A 20,434-nucleotide genomic window follows, 5' to 3' on the forward strand; every position below is an offset into this window, starting at 1 on the left:
CTATCATATTCCTCACCAATCACTGCATTTAAACACGAGGCATAAATGCACTCTCCTGGGTAAAAAATAGTCTTCAGAGTCACAAGTAAGCATACAGATATACAGAGACCCAATTATTCTGATGCTGTTTGAGGATTGCCAGAAAAATGATTTATCCTGAGAAAAAACTGCTACTCTCCAGAGAGAACTGAGGCGCCACTAATCATCCAAGACCCCCTCCTTTGGATTGAAGCAGTGTTTTCCAAGCTAAAGTAAATCAACAGCGTCAGCTGGGAGCTACTGATTCAGAAGCTCCTGGGCGGGTGTCCTGCAACATGCATTTCATCAGCACCCCCAGGTAATTCCCAGGCACATTACACTTTGAGAATCACTGAGGTAAATGCAAGTGCTAGTTGGAAAGAGCCTATGAAACTAGTAACCTTAGTGTGAATTCGCCATCAAGAAATTTCTTTCATGAAATAGGCAGTTGTTTTACATTGTTATGGTCACATTACTTTTCAACAGCGTTAAGAACAGGGAATGTCTAAAATGAAATTTCATATTGAGTCTGCAGATTTCCATTTTGATTTGTAAATCATCTTTTGATGATTTGATCAATCATCTTTTGTTATTACTATGAATGGATATTCATTTTATAATTTTCATCTTATAATTTTTACCTATATAAAAACTATAATTTGATATTGCTCTTCACATTAATCATCATTACATTTACATACTGTTCTTAATAATTTTAAAATGATTAGAAAACTTAAATAAGGGACCAGGAAAATGAATAACTATAAGAAAGTGAAAATCAAAATCAACAAAAAACTATGAACCAGAGACACTCTATGGGGGGTAGGGGGCGGGAGGGGAGGGATTGGGGTCAAAATAAGGGGGTTGCAATTGTATGGGGAATATAAAAATAAAATTTATTATAAAAAAAATAAAATAGAAGGAATAACTATTCTAAAAATTCACACCTTAAAAAAAAATGATTTGAAAACGGTGATCTCCTTTTAGACATATTTTTGTCTTTTGTAAGCTTCTTTTCCAATTTCATTGGCTGGGTAAAATCTATTATTTCAGATAAGAAAGCTCCCTTCTTCTGAAAAGTATCCCCTCAAACCATGTGGGTTAACTGGGCATTGTCATCTTCCAAAAAAAAAAACCCTGTTTTCCTAGTCATTGTTCAGTCCCGAGATAGGCACCTGACCTAGATAGGCCAATTGAAGTCCCTCACCAGATCTTTTTACTTGAAATAACATTACATTTTAATTTTACATAGGTTTCAGGTGTGCATTATGATTAATTTCTTTATATACTACATTAAATGCCACTAAAAGTCAAATTCTATCCTCCACCATCCAATTGACCCCTTTTAGCTGATTTGCTCACTACCCTCCCTTTTTTTTTTTTTTAACCAAAGGATTTTCAATCTTTCCATTAACTCTATAAATTCTGCCCTCTGCAGAATTAAGTAGCATATTGGGATTTTATTTCCTTCTCCATGGCTCGGATATTGCAGTATAACACATGAACACAAATTTAGTGATTTTAAACACACTCATTATCTCAGTTTCTGTGGGTCAGGATGCAGGCCCAGCTTTGCCAGGGCCTCTGCACAATCTCTCAGGTGCAGTGATGGTGACAGCCAGGCTGTGTTTCATTCTGTGTCCTGGGGGGCTCTTCCAAGTTCACAGGGTTGGGTCAGGATTCAGTTCCTAGGGTTGCAGGTCTGACATCCCATTTACTTGCTAGTCATCATTCCACACCCAGCAGATTGACAATAATTGGCCTAATGATAGTTTGACAATGTGAATCAAGTAGAATAATTAATACATTGCTAGTGAAAACATACGCTGTCACCATCACTTTAGAAATTTGGCATTATATGGCTTTGTAAAGTGGAAGATATGCATCCTTACTTGTATGTATATGTATGTATATGTGTATGTGTATATGCATGTATGTACGCTGTATTATACTGTTACATGTACAGTAACTCACACCTGCACACAAGGATCATATTCAGAAATGTCCATAGTAGTACTGTTTAAAATTGGCAGAGAAAGAAATTATCAATATATTCTCCAATATTAAAATATATTAATAAATTTCTAATATACTCATAAAATATTTTTTAAAGATTTGTTTATTTATGCATAGAAGAGCTGGGGCACAGGCCAGAGATGCAGGGAGTGATAGGAACTACCAGAGACAGAGTGGGAAACAGAACAGGCAGACTGACTGAAATACACTGCTGAGGGGAGCAGCAGACAAGTCAGGAGAGGTCTGCTGTGCCATGTAGGTTGCTCCCTGACGGGCTGGGGATCGATCTCATACTGCAGACGCTGCAGATTGCTTCATAGTGCTGTGCTTAACCCCTTGTGCCACCAGGGAGGCCCATACTCACAAAATATTATACAGAAATGAACATAAAAATTATAGTTATATTCAATTACATTGTGGCAGTTAAATTTATGTAAATGTTAAATGTTATTTCTGGGTGTATCAATAAGATCAGCATTTGAATCCATGAATTTGGCAAAGTAGATTGTCCCCACAATGACAGCCTCTTGTCTGTCTACTGGGGTGGGACATAGATCTTCTCCTGCCTTGCCCAAGGGTTATACTCCTGGCTTCCCTGGTCCTCTGACTTTCAATGCAGAGTGGGATTATCCCACCAGGCCTCCAGCTTGGAGACAGCAGGTGATGGGACTTCTCTGCCTCCATGGCCTCATGAGCCAAGTCTCCTTTCTATACAGCTCCTGTTGGTTCTATTTCTCTGGAGAGTCATCATAAAAAACATGAACCTCAAAAATACAACTGAAGGTGAAAAAAGAATGTTGAATAATAATGTATATTGAACGATTCTATATCTGTCTATCTATATATCTATCTAAAATTTGAAAACACACAAAACTAAACAATGTGAACACATATGTGGGATTATAAATAGAATTCAGGAAAATTGCTATCTCTGAGAAGGGAATGATAGGATACACTTGAAAGGGACAAACAGGACATAGACATGATGACAAGATTTTCCTGTTCGTACAGTTGGTGGTAAGCGCAGGAGTACTGATGGTATTCGAATTCTGTAGAGTTTTTATGCACATTCTATAAATACCATTTTGTATTTACACAATATTTTTCAAATGTTTAAGTAAACAAAAGGGTAAGTAAAAATGCTATGTGGGTGAATGAAAGTTGATATTTAATAGGTCTACTTTAGGGTGAGAAAGTGGAAAAACATTTGGTTGCAAAGGGGATCTCCCAAGTGGCAAAAGGAATTTTCCTTCTGGACATGAATAGTAAAATATCTATCATTCTACAACTGGGCTGAGATGCTACTGGGGAGCTCGTGGCATGATTATCCTTCTGTTCCCCAAACTCACTTGGGCTACAATGTGGATTGAAATAGAAGAGGATTAGAACCCAGTTAAGAATTGTGTGATAATGCAGAGTTGGGGATACATAGATAAGGGCAGTGGAGGCCATGGAGATGGACAACCCAGAGAATTTATTGATTAACAGGTTGTGGTTTTTACATACTCATTCATGTAATGTGTTGGAGACAGAAACATTTTGTTATATAGAGGTCCTGCTCATTCATTTTAATGTCATTTTCTTTACTGAATCCCTTATTGATAGACATTTTGGTCTACCTGACTTTTCAATTTTTTTTATAAACAGTGTTGAGCAAATATTCTTCTTTAGGGTAGAAAACCATTAATGACCTTTCTGAGTCATATTTTATTCCTTTTTAAGTTTTAATGCATAGTGATGAATCTCTCTTCAGCAGAGCAGAGCCCATTTTCACTCACCCCCAAAACCTATTAATCAATAAATTCTCTGGGTTTTCCATCTCCACCACCTCCACTGCCATTGTCCAGGTATCCCCAACTCTGTGTCATCACACAGCTAGTTCCAATCCTCATCTATTCCTATCCACATTGTAGCCAGAATGAGTTTGGGGAATAAAATGCTAATCATGCCACAAGTTGGTTAAAAGTCTCCAGTGGCATCCCACTGCCTTGTGATTATAATCCATGCCATCACTCTTTCATCACTTTTTATTTACTGGGAAGTCTTTGAAGCTGGAGACCTTGTCCTTTCTTCTCTGCCTTTTTAGCCTCACGCCTGGAAGTGCTCAATGAATATTTGAGGGATGAATGGATAAATGAACTGTCAACTGAACATATTATGTCTACCAAAAAAATGCTACATAATCTTACTATGACAGAACAGATATGCAAATATGAGGCCAGATCACTCATGCTAAAAGTTAAATGCCAGGTGGGTGGAGCAAGTGATCTGGGCTATGCAATTGGAGGAGAGAACTCACCCAACTAAGCGAGCAGGACAAACATGATCACCCCCAATGGGCAAGTGGAGAGAATAACCTATGCGAGTTAAAATCTTATCTTTGACTTTTTCATCCTTGGACACAGGGGAAGCAGAGTCAAAAGGATGATTTGCTATAATTATAGCTTCTCAGTCCGAGACACAGACCCTTTGTATAAGGCAGTGTTCCTCAACCCTTTTCTCATTTGTATTCTCCCTAAGGAAGCTTTTTTCACATGTATTCACATCTCCTTGTGAGAATTTGACATGAGTGAATTCTGTGTACCCGTCTTATGTCCTTTGGCTTTTTGGAGTATCACAAACCATCCTTACATATAAAATCATAAGGTTTTATTCCCTGGGGGAGAGTCCACCCCAGTGAAAGCACAGAGTATCAACCAAGGCCTTAGTGGGGCATCTCAGACCTCATCATCAAAGGGTGCTTGGCTGTCGTGTCGGGCAGTGAGGCCCATTTAGCATGGCCACTAGGAAACTCAAGTGATATTAGAGGGACTTGAGTGAAAATTGCTCTCTTCTTCCTTCCCTCTAACCAGTAACAGAGATGACAACTGTAAGAGAGAAGGAAGTGTTATCTAAAAGGGTGAAAATGTAGGGTGTTTCTCTGATTTGGGGACTTATAGCCAAAAATAGAGGAACTGCAACCCAGGAGACAGAAGCAATCGAGCCAGACACACGACTAATAGGGTGTTCACCCGGATGGGGAAGAGCAAGAGGAAAACTTACTAACGGATGTTCTATGACCTACAAGTAAGACCTAAAGCTGAGACAGCCTCTGGTACTGCTGTGGGCACTGGCCACTCACTGCTTCATTCCAGGGGAAGGGTGTGGAGGGCACAGTTCCTAACAGAACCTTGCTACACCAGAGTCACCCTAAGAGAGCTTTTTAAAATGCAGAGTGCCAAGTTTCACCCCAATGCTACTGAGCGAAGTCCCTGGACTAGGGTCTGCATTTTGAATCATACTCCCCTTCCCCATCTCGGGTGATTCTAATGAGAGCTGTTCTTCACTGGATGCATGGAAACCACTAGACTAGACTAGAAAACACTACTCTTGTCATATCACCACACCTGAACACCATCTTCCTTGTGACTCACAGACTGACCCAGGAGTGAGCAACTTATACAAGGAGAATGCAGAGGCCTCCGTGGTGGTGCGGGGTTAAAGGCAAAGCACTGTCAAGCTATGGGCAACCACTGTAGCACAAGTGGCTGACCAGGGAGCTACCCACATGGCACAGCAGACCTCTTCTGTCTCACCCGCTGCTCCCCTCAGTAGCAGTGTATTTCAGTCAGTCTGCCTGTTCTGCTCCCCACTCTCTCTGGTGAATCCTCTCATACACAAACCCCACTCCCGCACCTCTGGTCTACACCCCAGTTCTTGTGTGCATGAATAAATAAATCTTAAAAAAAAAAATAAAAGGAGAACCCAGCAACAGTTACCAAGAGAGGCTTGTGCAGGAGGAGAGGGTGCGCAGGGAGAGAGGAGACTGAGAGAGGGGAAGGAGGGGAGCGTAAGTGAAGGGAAGGTGGAGGAAAGGGCAGTTGGGAAGGCTCAGAAAGGATAATGAGACTCAGCAGAAAGAAGACAAAGAGGGTGAGAGCTTCCCAGACCTGCGTGGGAGCTGCATGGGAAGGGGGAGGCGAGGGGTTGGAAGGCTGTGCGTTCTCTCCCAAGGGTGAGAGAGAAAGAGAAAGTTCTCCTTGTCTGGCTCTAGGAGACATTATCCGTTAATGATTAAGATGAGAAGTATGACGTAGGTCTGTTTGGGACCCAGTTGGGCCATTTGCTAGGGGAACATCTTAAAACAAAGTCTGTATTTTCTCTGAGACTCTTCCTTATAGATAAATGTGGAACTGTGGGAACTCCATGAAACAATGTTTTTGAAAGCAGGATATAAATGTTAAGTACTCTAAATTGGTCATTTTAGGGATTAGAGGCCAGAGAGTTTATTTCTTCTAAGCCCCTCCTTTCACAGGGGAAACTGATGCCTGGAAAGGAGTGACTCACAGGATGTCAAGTGGTTAGTGGGTTAGTTGGAAACAAAGTATATGCTGAGATTCTAAGTCACAAATCCATCAGCAGAAAGAACAGGAGAACTCAGCTCAGCAAAAAGCAGAAGTGTTAAGTGGGTCAAGGCTCCAGCACTTCATAGCAGTCAGATCCCCTGGCTGGATGAGATGTCCCCAGAACTGGGGATCAAAGAGAGTGAGCCTCAAAAGGGCAGACTTGTCTCTGCAGAACATCTCACTGAGTAAGAGATACCCGGGGCCACACACGTTCACCCGAAAAATGCCCACTGATGTAAGCTCAAGATTAGCTGGATGGAGCTGGTGAATTCTGATAGAGGTGGGGGGACAAGAGAGATCTTTACAAAGCAATAGCTATTTGCGTGGACATTTAAACTGAACAGGCCCATCATTCGGGATTGGGGACCACATGAGAGCAGGTGGGAGCATTCAGGTGTGGGGAAGGGGAAAAGCAAAACTGAGAATGTGTGTGGTGAGCAGGATGGGGTTCAGCGTAGACCACCTGTAGAGTCAAACCAGCACGGACTGAACAAAGGGCTCTCATGAGCTCCCGGTGTAGGATGGATGGTGCCACCAGCCTGCAGGTGCTTCAGCCTCCTTTGCCCTGACCTGGGTGAGTGGGTCCCTCATTCCCCTTGCTATGAGCCCTCTATGCAAAGAACTGGGGAGCACGTGGACAGGGAGAGACCTCTTCTCAACTCCTGGCCCTCACTGACCCCTCGGGGATGAGGGGCTGATGTTTGAAGTCAGCAAAGGATGCTGAGTTTCAGATCACATGCCAGGCCACCTGGCCCCTGGCTGCAGCTATACGCAGTGACCCTGTTAGGAAGCGATGCAGGGATTCCCATGGATCCCCATAGATTCCAGCAGCCCAGACAGCCTCTGTGGAGAGGGCCTCCTTTATTCAGGTTGTAAGGGAAGTTAACTCGAGAAAGTCAAGAAAGTAAGGACAGGAAATGGAAAGGAATTGGGGCAGGAGTCTGGCCCGGTCTTCAGCTGTCTGACCATAAGGAAGCCTCTGAGCCTGGACTGTAAAAATGAAAAAGATGGACCAGATGATTACTAAGTCCTCTCCAGGCCAGCACATTCCAACTTCACAAATGTCTGCCATGTTTCCCTTTTTCAAACTACTTAGACTCATTTGGAAATCAATTCCCAGTGGCAAAAGAAAAGATTCTTCTTGGGAACATGATTTCCAACCAATTTACAGTCTAATTTGAATTAGATTGTCCAACACAATTACATGTTAGGCATTAAGACAGACAGAGAGAGAAAGAGAGAGAGAGAGAGAGAGAGGTTACTGTTATCACAGTTTATATATGTAAGATATATATATCTCTATCTGAGATGCTTCTATGTGTATATATATATATATATATATATATATAAACTTGTCACAATAGAACCTATTATCTATAAATAATACCCATTTCATGGCATATGGATAGATCATAAATATAGATAGAAATAGATGTCATTTACTTCATGACAAAGTAGATATTAAACATCTACATTTGTCTTATTTGGCTTTGAGTTGGGCACTGAAGAAGCAGAAGTCTGGGTTCTGGCAAAAATGTTCTCAAATATCTGTGGAGAAGTATGACCCATCTTAGTAAAGAAGAAAGCAGTGGTAATTCCATAATAGAGTGTTCATTAATGATAAATGTTAACATTTCACAGTGTTAAATGCTTCATAGGAATCACCTTATTTATTCCACACAACTCTATGAAGCAATAAATGATTTAGTATGTTTTGGGCTGTAAATAAGAGAAAATTGATTCCTGATTCCACTGTTTAAGCAAGGAGGAACTAATTCGCTTGCTTAAGAATGCCAAAACCTGTAGCTTTGGGCAGATGATATCAGAGACTGAATGATGTCATAGAGAATCCAGATAACTGCTAGTTTTCTCTCTGCTATCCTCACCAGCCTTGTCCTCGGATAAGCAACCACCATGGCTTCAAGATGCTTCCAGACAGCATATCCTCATAGAATGTCCAGAGGTAGGGAAGAGCATCTTTATATACTTATACTTTTAGTACATTTCTTTCAAATTCTCTTTAATTGAAGTAAAATTAGTTTATAACACAATGTAAGTTTCAGGTATAAAACATCATAAATCTATATCTGTATAGACTGTATTATGATCCCCACCCAATGTCTAGTTTCCACATAGTTTATTTCTTTATGATGGGGGTCTCACTCAGAGACCCTGCAGCAGACTTCCCCTCTCATCTTCCTGACCTGGATTTCAGGCCCACACCTAAAGCCATCACCAGCAGGGAATCACTATGATTCCTGAGCCCAGCAGACCTCAGTCCCTGCAGTTGTGGCTGGCCTGGGGTTCACTCTGGGACACAAAGGGGAGGCAGGGTAGCTAGCAAAGTAGGGGGCTTTATGGGGAGAAAGAAGCAGGTGACTGTTAAAAGGGCAAACAAATGATTCATCCCATTTTAGTTTAAGAAACAGAGATTTCAGGGCCTCCCTGGTGGTGTTGTAGAGCAACCCCGATACAAAACGGGGTGCCTGACTGTAACAGGGTGGTCCCCAGGAAAGGGGGAGGTTCCAGCTTCCCTGCCCCACCCAAGGAAGGGTGGAGCGGAGCAGGAAGAGGAGAAGCAGAAGAAGAGACTGAGGAAGGAAGCAGGATGGAGCCAGAAGGAGACCTGGAGGAGGCGCATGGAGCCTAGAGACACGTAAAGAAACTGCTTGTCTTTTGGTCGTGGACTGGGTGACACAGATGTGGGTGAGACCCGTGGGGAGGTGACAATGGCAGTTTTTATCTTGATGTTGATTTTGCTCTTTTCCTTCCGGGCTTGTCCAGTTGTTTGTGACCCTTTTCTGTGGGTCCCCACTGGAAGATGTTTTAGACTTGTGGTAGACTTTGGGGCCTTGTTCTGGGCCGATCCCATATGGATGGACTTTTACCCACGAGGGGATGGGTAACTTTGGGTGCTTCATTTAGAAACTAGACTCTTTGCCTTACCTGTATTGTTTCCTAGTTTTATTAAAGTTCCTTCCCATTAAAGTCTCATGTGTTTTGTGTTGATGCGGCGGATGGCAGAACCCATTTAAAATAGGCAGGTTTGCGGGGCTTGGGCTGCCCCTCTCCCTGTCCTATAACATGACTATGGGTCCTCACCCGCGCGCTTAAAAGGACTTATCAATGCTCTACTGCAGGCACATGTGAAAGGTTAATAAAAGGTTTATTTACAAGGGAAGGGGAAATGAGGAAATGTACAGCTCTGGGAGAAAAGTGGGAGACAAAGTTTTAAATGAGTCCTACCCGATCCGCTGATCAGGAATCCCAAAATGGCGCTCTCAGAGTTGGCCGCCAGCCAGGAGCGGTGAAGCCAGGAGGCGAGCGATCACGAGCCAGAGAGAGAGCCCAAGGCCCATGTGTTTGTTTTTTTATATCCAACCTGGCTGCCCAACTCCACCCTTAGGTCCCAGCCACCCTCCCTTGGTGGTGATGGGATTTGTCTTTCCCAGAGTCTTGATGGCTTTAGTCTGGAGTGGGGTGGGGTCCACAAAGCCTGTATGGGATTATGTTAGGACATCATTTCCCCCTAACAGTGGTACAAGGGGTTGAGCTCAGCGCTGTGAAGCTGTCTGCAGCCTCTGCAGTGTGGGTTCAATTCCCAGCCAGCCAGGGAGATTCCCACATGGCGCAGCAGACCTCTCCTGACTTGCCCGCTGCTCCCCTCAGCAGTGTATTTCAGTGGATCCACCTGGTCTGCTCCTCACTGTGTCTCTAGTGAATCCTCTCACCCCCCCACCTCTGTCCTGTACCCTAGTTCTTGTATGCATACATAAATAAATCTGTAAAAAAAAAAAAAAGAAAGAAAGAAACGGAGGTTTCAAGAAAGTAAGTAAGAAGTAAGATTCTAGAACTTGTAAGCGGTAGGATTGGGATTCACAACAGAGCCCACATCCGGGCACATTCCAAGTCAGGTCAAAGCGACCTTCCTCTGCCCCTTTCCTGCCTTCCTCCTCCCTCCACACTGCGTTGGGGGAGGGGGGAAGTCAGAGGCTACTGGAACCCTCTTATGCTGCAGTGCACATGTGCCATTTGCTCTCCAGCCTCCTCCAAGACAGGGACTGATTTCATTTGTCTTTTTATTTCTTTTTTTCCACACCCTCTAATACCATGTTTACTTGCTCTGAAAATAAATCCGCATCTACCCCCCAACTTCACTAGATTGGATTTTCCTCTCAGTATAGAGCCCTTTTCTTCTGCCACTTCCTCAGCCTCACCATCACCCAGAACTCAGCCCTATTACTGGGGAGTGTTCACAACAGCTAAGGCCCAGATCGCGGACCCTAGCAGCCTAACTCAGTTTTAGATCTGCCACTTACTAGTCGTGTGACTCCAGGGAAATGGCTGTTCCTAGCTAAGCCTGAGCCTCCTCCCCATAAGATAAGGATATTTATACATGGGGTGATGGTAAGAATTGAAAGAGATCAAAATTAGCACAGCCCTCAGTAAATGGGAGCTATTTTTTTTAATTAGGTGACGTAGTAAAACTTAAAACTCATCAGCATAGTATATCACAGTTTGATATGCACAGATATACACAGTATATCATAATATATCACAGTTTGAGGAGTATTCCCTATGTTGTCTCATCTGACCCTCAGACCGTGTCAGGGGAGGTTGCTCCTTCCCTGTGACTGCAGGGGAAACTGAGTCTGAGAGAGGTTAGTGAAAGGTTCGGCATGGTAAAGAAAAGGAGAGCCAGGCAAAATTTCTCAAAGGGGGTGGAAATTTTTTGCGCCCCCAGGAGAAATTCACAGACCCAAGGTGGGGGTCAGTGCAGTCACATGCGTTGCCAGGGGGAGGCAGGCTTTTATAGGGTGAGGAGAGGTCAGGTGGGAAACTGGGTTTGCAAGGGAGGGCAGAGTTTGTAGGGGCAGGGAGAGGCTTATTGTCTGAATTTTCTAGGCGGGCTTCAGCATTCCTGGCCCCAGGTGGGCTTCTTGGTGGGTTTTTGGATTCTGGCCTCCTGCATTGACCTTTCAGTTAGGAGCCTTGTCTCTTTCAGATTCTTCCATTACGTTCTATGGCACATTCCTGAGGGGCTATTTCAGTGTGGTGTCAGCTGATGGATTGTCTCCATATGGGTTGAAACTCACAGGGGGAAGTCCTAACCTCAGAATCTGACCTTATTTGAAATAGGAGCATGTAGATATAATTATCAAAGTTAAGAAGGAAGCATGCTGGAATATGATGGGCACTATCCAGCATGGCAGGTGAGTTTGTAAAAAGAGGAAATTTAGACACACACACAGGGAGGACACATATGAAGATGAGGCAGACATCAGGGTGATGCTTCTACAAGTTTAGAAATGGATCAGAGTTCCTTCCAGGCTCAGAAGCAACCAGCCCAGCTGACTCCTGGGACAACTCACCTCAGTCTGTGAACAGCAGGAAAGTGCTGTTGTTCAAGTGCTATTGTTCACTCAGCTTGCTGTACTTTGTTAGGGCGGCTCTAGCAGACCAGCACAGCCTCCTGGGGCAGGGGACTAGACATTCAATTGTGAACCCACTTCAGTGGGGGGTGCTTAGGAGCTGTGCTTCTGCTGGGCACACCAGAAATGTCACTAGTCTAGTGCTGACTACATTTTACCTTAATTGTGTGACTTGAGATTCTGATGCCCCTAAATGAGCAGTGCGGATTCCAAGAGGCTCCAGATTGTCACCTACCTTATTTCATTTTCTACCCTGAGCTCCTAGCAAAGAGCAACTTCCTTATTTCCTGAGCAGGTGGGAGGAGTTTGTTGTCCTTATCCTGAAAAGTGATACTATCAGATCCAACCTTCAGGCAGAAATTCTTTTTTAATTCCCTCAATATCTCAGTCCACCCCTCTGTTCCCCTTGGCCAAGAAAACTCCCTCTTTTGAGGCTTCTGAGTCCAGTCCCACCCAGCCTGCCACAGGATCATGAGCGTGGCATGTAGCTCGGAGTTCCAGTTTATGTTGGATCACCTAAGGATTTGGGGATTCTTCTTTAATTCTTGGCTAAAGCATTAATCCTCTTGTTCTGAGACATCTGGTTTATTTTATCCAGCACATCTTTTCCTGTGGGGGTGGGTTTAGATCAGGGGCAGTGTTGCCAAGAATAGAGTATTATGGGCACTGCATCCAGCATGACAGGTGTCTTTGTAAAAAGAGGAAATCTGGACACACACACAGGGAGGAGCCGTTATTGAGGAGAAGCTTGCTTTCATGCACAAATTGGTGAAATTGTGAAGGAAAACAGGAATCTTAAAAATTGCAGTTCAGAGGGGAAGCAGAGTCCATATAATATGGAAATGTGCTCCCCGAATGGCACCAGGGGCTTGTGGTGCTTAGAGGTCTACCAGGCGTCTCACAATTATTTTGAGCAGCTGTGATTGATGGTAACTTGAGTGACAAGCACAAGCAGCTGTCTCTGTGCAGCTGGCCTTTTGCTTGGCCTCAGCCATCACTGGAGTTTGCAGTTGTCTGCGAGGTTCCCAAGAAGTGTGTTTGTAGCCACAGTTTCTATTGAGCCATAACGGGGTGGAGATGTTTCACTTCCTTTATGGGCTCTCTGGCTCCATTTTCAATTCCCTTGTAACTCCATCTGTCAGCTACTTCCACACTTTCTAGAGAGAGTAAGGGGGTTTCCATGGGGGTTGCTCTCTCATCTGTGGGGGGAGGGGCCATGCTTTCTTCTCAGGGCAGTGGCTCTGGACCCACCGAGTTGCCCGTGGTGCATGTGAGTCGGGGAGAGCACTCCACCATCTGGAAAGAATCTCCCAGGTAGCTGAGGTTACTCCCCCAGGGGGGCCCTGAGGTGGGGGACCTCTTCCCTTCCGCCTTCTTTTCTGTCAGGAGCTTTCAACACACAGAATCAGAGAACACTGCTGCAATGGAGTCCCAGAACACCTGAAAAGGATTTCAATCCTCACTCCCTATGCCCCTTGGGAGGGTGAACTTGGGGGGCCAAGCACAGAAAACCGTAACTATTAATATTTCCATCAGAATAAGAGCCATTGCAAATATCCCACTAAAGCCCTGGTCTGTGCTAATGAGCATACTTTAGAGGGACTGCCTATTCTCTTTTAAAATCATTTGCATCGTGAGCTAATGATACTAAGCCCAGGGAACAGTCCAGTTTCTCATGTGAGAGGACCGTAGAGGGTCTAATAGTAGAAACCCTTCTGAGGATCTAAGATTCTCCAAATGTTGCTAGAAATCCTGTCCACATCTATAAGGTTTGGCTCCACAGCGCTTCAGTCACTTAGTATGTTCAATATACCAGGAAGGTCACACCGAAGGTCAGGCCTGGGCCTCCATGTGCTTCTAAGAGGAAACTGGCTGAGCTCCCCATCAAGAGAAGTGAGAGCTTTGATACTGCAAGGGCTCCTCGGCCATCAAAATAGCACATCTCCTCTGACTAGCCGTAAGTATCAGTACTTTGGTTAAATAACCATCAGATATGAGAGGACATGCTCTTTTCCTGGTTTCCTGCAGATATAAAACTAACATAAATAGTTTTACACTCTTGAAATGAAAATAGAACTGGTTCCAGCCCCAATCTACCAGATCGTCAGGAAATGGATCCTTGTCATTTGCTGTGATCCGTCTCCTCTTCCTCCTGGAGCTCCATGGCTACCACAACCCTATAAGGGCTGGCAGAGAGCCTTTCTCAGAAGGGGAGAGATGTGATGTCAGGCTCTTGCTATTGCTATAGCCATGACACCCCACCAGGCCTGCTTCCAGGGGAATTGGTATCTCAGTGCAGCAGCCTGACCTGATCAAGCCAGCACGGCCTTCTGGCGGAGAACCACTCTGAGCACCATCCAGCCACTTTGGACCTCAGATGCCAGCACTCATTCTCTCGGCCCAGGCCCTGGTCTCTCACATCAATCCCATCAATAAAATTCCCCCTTCCTCTAATGGGGAAAGAGATGGAAACTTCTCTAGAAGGAATCCAGCTGTTCTCTCTGAGACCCTGCTCAGCAAGAGTGATTGCGTGACTCCTGGCCAAATCCTCCAGACTCCTGCTGTTCCCAGTCCCTGGGATTTCCTCCAGGGCCAGGTTGCTGCTCCCTTTCTAACTTCCAAAAGCCCAGAGGCTCCATCATGACCCCTTCTGCTTCCATAGTGTGTCACCTGGAAGGGTCTACATTTTCAGGACAAGACAGAATCCTGCCCTCTTGAGAGATAGGGGGATCCAAATGCAGGGATGCACAGTTTATTTGGCACCTGGAAGTGTAGTAAAGACAATACCTTTCATTCCTTCTAGAGAAGTTTCCATCTCTTTCCCCATTAGAGGAAGGAAGTCTTTTACAGCAGCAGGGACATGAGAGCGCACACTGAATGCACACACAAACATAGACAGACACACACACACAGACACACACACAAGTTAGAAGTCCGAGAGGGGCTTCCTGATCCACCAAACAGCCAGGTGGCTTACTCTGTCACACCAAACAATGCTGTGCCACAGCTTTCAGAGCTGACCTTTCTGCTGGTCCTCTCTGCTTAACAATGTATATGTAAAAGAATTAGTTTTTAGTGACAATAACACCTAAGTTTATTTGCCATCAACTTGTACAGGAAACTAGAATGAAAGTAGGGTTCATTTTTCAGTTTTTAGAAGAATTTTAGACATGACTAGTGCTAAGATGTATTGAAACATCTTTGCTACCATTAATAAGGGGTGATGAATATAGTTTGACTTTTTTTTAATGGCTCAGTTATCTTGTCCTGCTCACATAAGAAGGAATACTATGAGGTGGGGACAGATAATAGAGGGAGCTCTGTGATTATCTATGTTTATCCCCAAACTATTAAAAATCTCTTTTGTTCTGCTTTACAGAGGTTTTTATGTTTGTTTGGTAATTGTTTTCAGTCCCCCTACCAGGTAGGAGCAGAGCAGGCAGAAGGACCAAAGTACACTGCTGAGGGGAGCAGTGGGCAGCAGGGGAGGTCTGTGCACCATACTCCTCCAGTGGCCGGGGAGTAGCCAGGGATCGAACCAGCGCTGCAGAGGCTGCAGGCAGCCTTGCAACCCAGCGCTCAACCGCTGCGCCACCGGGGAGGCCCACCAGCTAGTTCTTATCTGTTCATATGTCAATATTTTTTTCAATGACTATACCACTACTAATCCATGGCTAGAAAATTAATCAGTAAGATAAAACCATTAACATTGTGTATAAAGGAAAAGTAAGTTGCTTCCTTCTAGATATGCACCTGTCCAATCTCTGTGTCAAAAGCTCCAGGGTCAAAATGGATACTGAGTCATAATCTGTTAATTTAAAGAATTCAGAAATTATTGCAATCTCCTATTAGTGCTTTCCTTGAAAACTATAAGATGTGGGGGGCCTCCCTGGTGGTAAAATGGGTAAAGTGGTAGCACTATGGAGCTACTCATAGACACTGCAGCATGAGTTCTATCCCCAGCCAGGGAGACACCGACATGGCACAGCAGACCTATCCTGTCTCACCCTCTGCTCCCCTCAGCAGTATATTTCGGTCAGTCTGCCTGTTCTGTTCCCTGCTCTGTCTCTGGTGAATCCTCTCACCCACCCCCCACTCCGTACCTCTGGCCTATACCCCAGCTCTTGTATGCATAAATAAATAAATCTTTAAAAAAAGAAAACTAGAAGATGTCAACAAAATAGTATTGCCTAGGAGTGGACTGTAGTCAGATAAGAAGATACATGCATGCTTACCTACATATGACGTACATGCACACACACATAGAGATAGCTGTCACATTCCACCAGAAAGTATTGCTGCTTTCCCCATAGTTCTCTGTTTACACCATCATTAATCAATGGCCAGAATTAGATGGCATTTTATAAAACTAAGGGCAGTCATAAACGCTCTTATCAACAAGCACTGTAGATAGCTAACCCTCACCTTAACCATCACCCTTATTCGATTTGACAGCTATAACAGCAGGTCACAGCTTGTCAAAAGCCACACAGACAAGAGGGGAAAATTTGGAATTTGAACCCAGGTCCAGCCGTGGCCAAAGTCTGGTGCTTGTGCCTAGACCTCACTGCCTCTGGTATCCACCTTCACCACTCATTCCCCGGGTAACCAGCCAGTGCTACACATGCCTGGTCAGAATCTCAACGGCATATGTGACCAGACAAATTATACTGGCACTAAAATACATCCCCACATTACTGCTGTCTCACCCTGATTCACAGAAGTGGGAGAGGTGTCAGTACAGCACTCACACCCTGCCTCAGAAGCCAGACCCTGCTGCCCACATCCAGCTGAGAGCTGTGCCTGGCCTTCCGCAGACACTGTATGTTTTAAAGCCAGCATCAGACACACTCATTCCAGAGGACCACTTCTGCCTGCCCCTCCTGAAACACCCAAAATGAGTTTTCATTTCCCACTCATCTTTAGCCCCCAAATTGTATTCCCACAATTGCCCTAACTCAGGGAAGAAAGTGAAGGTTGCAGTTCGCATACAAACACATGCTTCTCTTTAGATTGTCTGGAGCATGAGTTGTAACGTGCCGGACTTCAATACTTGAAATAGAAGCTTCTATAACACAATTAATGCTATACTTCCATATAGCCCTGGTTGCTCACAATTTCTGATTCTCTATTATTCATCAGACCCAAATGAATGGCACGATCTGATAAGCAAGGTCTTCTGTCAGCTGTGTCTCCAGTTCACTCTATTCAAGCCTGGTTACTCCCCCCCAAAAGCTCCTGGCTTGGCAGGCAGTGTGCCCTTCCCCCAGTTTACTTCCCATCTTTGTGACTTGGCTCATCCCCAAGAAATACCCCCTGGTGTCTGTGCTCTACCTCTAGTGTCATTGTTTCTTTCAAGACTCAGCAGAAAATACTCCAAGAAGCCCTTCCTGAGTAGCCCCTATGCCTACGTTTCTTTTCAGTAGACCATCATTTACTAAGCACCTCCCATGAATCATCAGGCCCTTCCTTGGCCAACATTTACTGAGTGCCTTTCTATGTGCTGGGCACTGTGCTACGTGCTTTGCATAACACCCTTTGCAGAAAACCTCCTCAAAGAAGTTGTTTATACTTGTGTCTCAATTCCTGTCCTCTTGTGATGTTTTTTGAAACAGCTTCAAACAGACTCTTGCCCCCACCCCTCCTGAAATTGTTCTTCTCAAGGACACTAATGATTTCTGTGCTGTTAAGTCCAATGGTCAACTCTATTCTTCACTGACATTTTAACAGTCTTTGATACAAGCATCTGAGTACGGTATAGCTTCCTATAATGAGTAAATTTTATTGAAGAGAAGTTAGATAATAGTAAACTTTTCTTCTTCATATTTGACATTATGAAATAAGAGTTGGATAGATATGTTTACAAACACAAAATCACTATAGTTATGTTAGCTACATTTGTAGGGTAAGCGTCCCTATTCCAATAGCTGGTATTGTTGTTAGCAATGTATGTTTTTCCCCTAATGGTGAATGACTCTTGAATCCCGAACAAAGTATTTAATGACTAAATAAATTATTCAAATTATTAAATATGAAGAGCATATTAATCTGTGCTTAGAGCATCTTATCAAGCGGAGACAGTGTCTAAGCTTAAATAATTCAAATTACTATAAATTGTTATTTTCCCCATTTATGTGAATGCTTGACAGCCCATTCAAAAGTGGGGGGGGGGCATTTGTGTGAGGCAGGAGAGAATTATTTTTGTGTGACATTCTCCCATGTACTGCAGAGTATATAGTATCTCTGGTCCCTCTCCATGAAATGACAGCAGTATTCTCAGTCATTGTAAAAATAAAATCTAAAATTTTATGAGGCTCTTACAGGTGATGCCATGTGGGAAGACAGTTCTCTACAGTGTCTTGCATTTTTTTCACAGCTCAAGAGCAGAGATTCTGACTGCCTTTACCTGGATTGTCTTTTCAGGGTGTTTCTGTAGCAGAACCTTAGAACATGGAGATAGTGTCCCCCTCAAAGCAAAGGGGAGACAGAGGCATGCTTGTTGGCCATCCAAGACAGTCAAGATTCCTTAGTCTGGGGTTCTTCCTTGTCATGCAACCCCGTTGTGTGCAGGTTCTCCATCCCTCTCCACATGGCCCTGGGGGGAATTGAGACTCAAGGAACTGGGAAAGAAAGGGCTTTACACTATTGCTGTAATGAAGGTCTTGGTCTAGGAGCTGGGAGTCACATATCTCCTGCCAATCTCCACCATGTTGTGGAAGGCTGACTTTGTTGGCTTGTAGATAGGGTAAAACTCAGACCCTTCACAGTTCTTGACAATTGCCCCACTGCAAATCACTAGAACTAAATGCTAACTCATAGATCTGTATTCTAGATTTGACCAACTGCTGAACTCCAGATATTTATAATCCATTGCCATCAACACCTGAACATCAAATAGGCATCTCAAACATAAAGCGTCCCAAATAACCTCCTTTTCTTTCCCCAAATCCTTTCCTCCTCAATAAATTGCTCTCAGTAAGATGCAAATTCATTTCTTTCAGTTCCTTAGGTTAAAAATGTTGTCTTTTTTGCTGCCTTTCTCTCACATTACACATCTCACTGGTCTCTAATCCTCTTAACTCTGCAGGAAACATTCAAAATCTGATCATTTATCACCATCTTCACCTGTCATCTTCTGGCCCACACCACCATCAACTGCTGTCTGATAACTGCCATGTCTTTACTAGTCTAAAGTCCAACCCTAAAGTCCATTTCCTTAGCAGCTCCTAGACTACAGGTGTTGGGCCGTGCTCACCTGTGTGGCTCTCACAGCTCCTCACACCATGTGTAGGGACACAGTGTGGTCCTAGCACAGACCCAGTTGCCTGAGTGAGCCCCTGCTGACTCATGCTAGAGGAATGTATTCTTTCTCACTGTTACACATCTGCACAGAGGAGCTGACTTTCTCAGTCACTCAGGTAAATAAAGACTCAGTCTGGTAATATCATTAAATAATCTATCCCAATTCATATATAATACCTAAACTTGAAGCTTTTGTCCAATTTAAAACTTCCACCTCCTGAGAAAAAGTGACTCTCCTACACTGCTGGTGGGAATGCAAACTGGTCCAACCACTATGGAAAGCAGTGTGGAGGTTCCTCAAACTACTAAAAAGGGAGTTTCCATATGACACAGCAAATCCACTCCTAGAAATCTACCCAAAGGACACAAAAACATTAAATCAAAAGGATACCTGCATGCCTATGTTGATTGCAGCACTATTTACAATAGGTAAGATGTGGAAACAACCTAAATAGCCAAAAATAGATGACCAGATCAAGAAGATGTGTTATACATACACAATGGAATACTATTCAGCCATCAAAAAGATAAACTCATGCCATTTGCAGCCATATAGATGGAGCTGGAAGGTATTATGCTCAATGAAATAAGCCAGAAGGAAAAAGAAAAATATCAGAAGGTTTCACTTATAGGAGGAATATAGGGGAACCAAATAAAGAACCAGGAAAAAAATAAACTGTAATAAATTAAAAAACAAAATTAACAGGCAACTATTAATCAGAGAAACTCTGCAGCAGCTGCGGGGGTGGGGGGGTGTGGTGAGGGGAGAGGGATCGAACCAGGGAAGAGAATGTGTTCTTACACAAGGGACTATGGTGATGGATGAATTGGTGATGGGAATTTTGCAGGGACTACACCTGAAAGGAGAAAGCATGCATTGTTCAAAAAGGAGGAATGGTGTAAAATATATATTAAATTAAATTATATTAAAAATCAATGAATCAATAAATAAAACTTCCACTTCCTAGTGTTGCTTCTTTAGGGTGAGAAATATGCTGCCTCTCTCCCAGCTCTGCTCCTCCTCCAGGTGACCACATTGGCCTCCTCTCAGTGTCTTCATCCCTCCAGGGGTGAGGAGAACACAGGCCTGCTGGCTTCTTCAGGGCAGATGCTCGACTCAGCTGCCATTGTCCTCCTCTTGCCTGTCAGTGGGAACGCACCTCACCTGTCTGGGCACCTCCCTTTCCACCAGCCCTCTGAGAGTCTCTGACTGCTGGTCAAAATTTGAGCCTGTCAGTCATCAAACTCCAGTGAAAACCTGTGTCTTACTCTTGACATAGC

The sequence above is a fragment of the Talpa occidentalis genome, unplaced genomic scaffold (genome assembly GCF_014898055.3).
Source record: "Talpa occidentalis isolate TD23 unplaced genomic scaffold, MPIMG_talOcc4v2.1 talOcc4.12, whole genome shotgun sequence".
Lineage (NCBI taxonomy): Eukaryota > Metazoa > Chordata > Mammalia > Eulipotyphla > Talpidae > Talpa > Talpa occidentalis.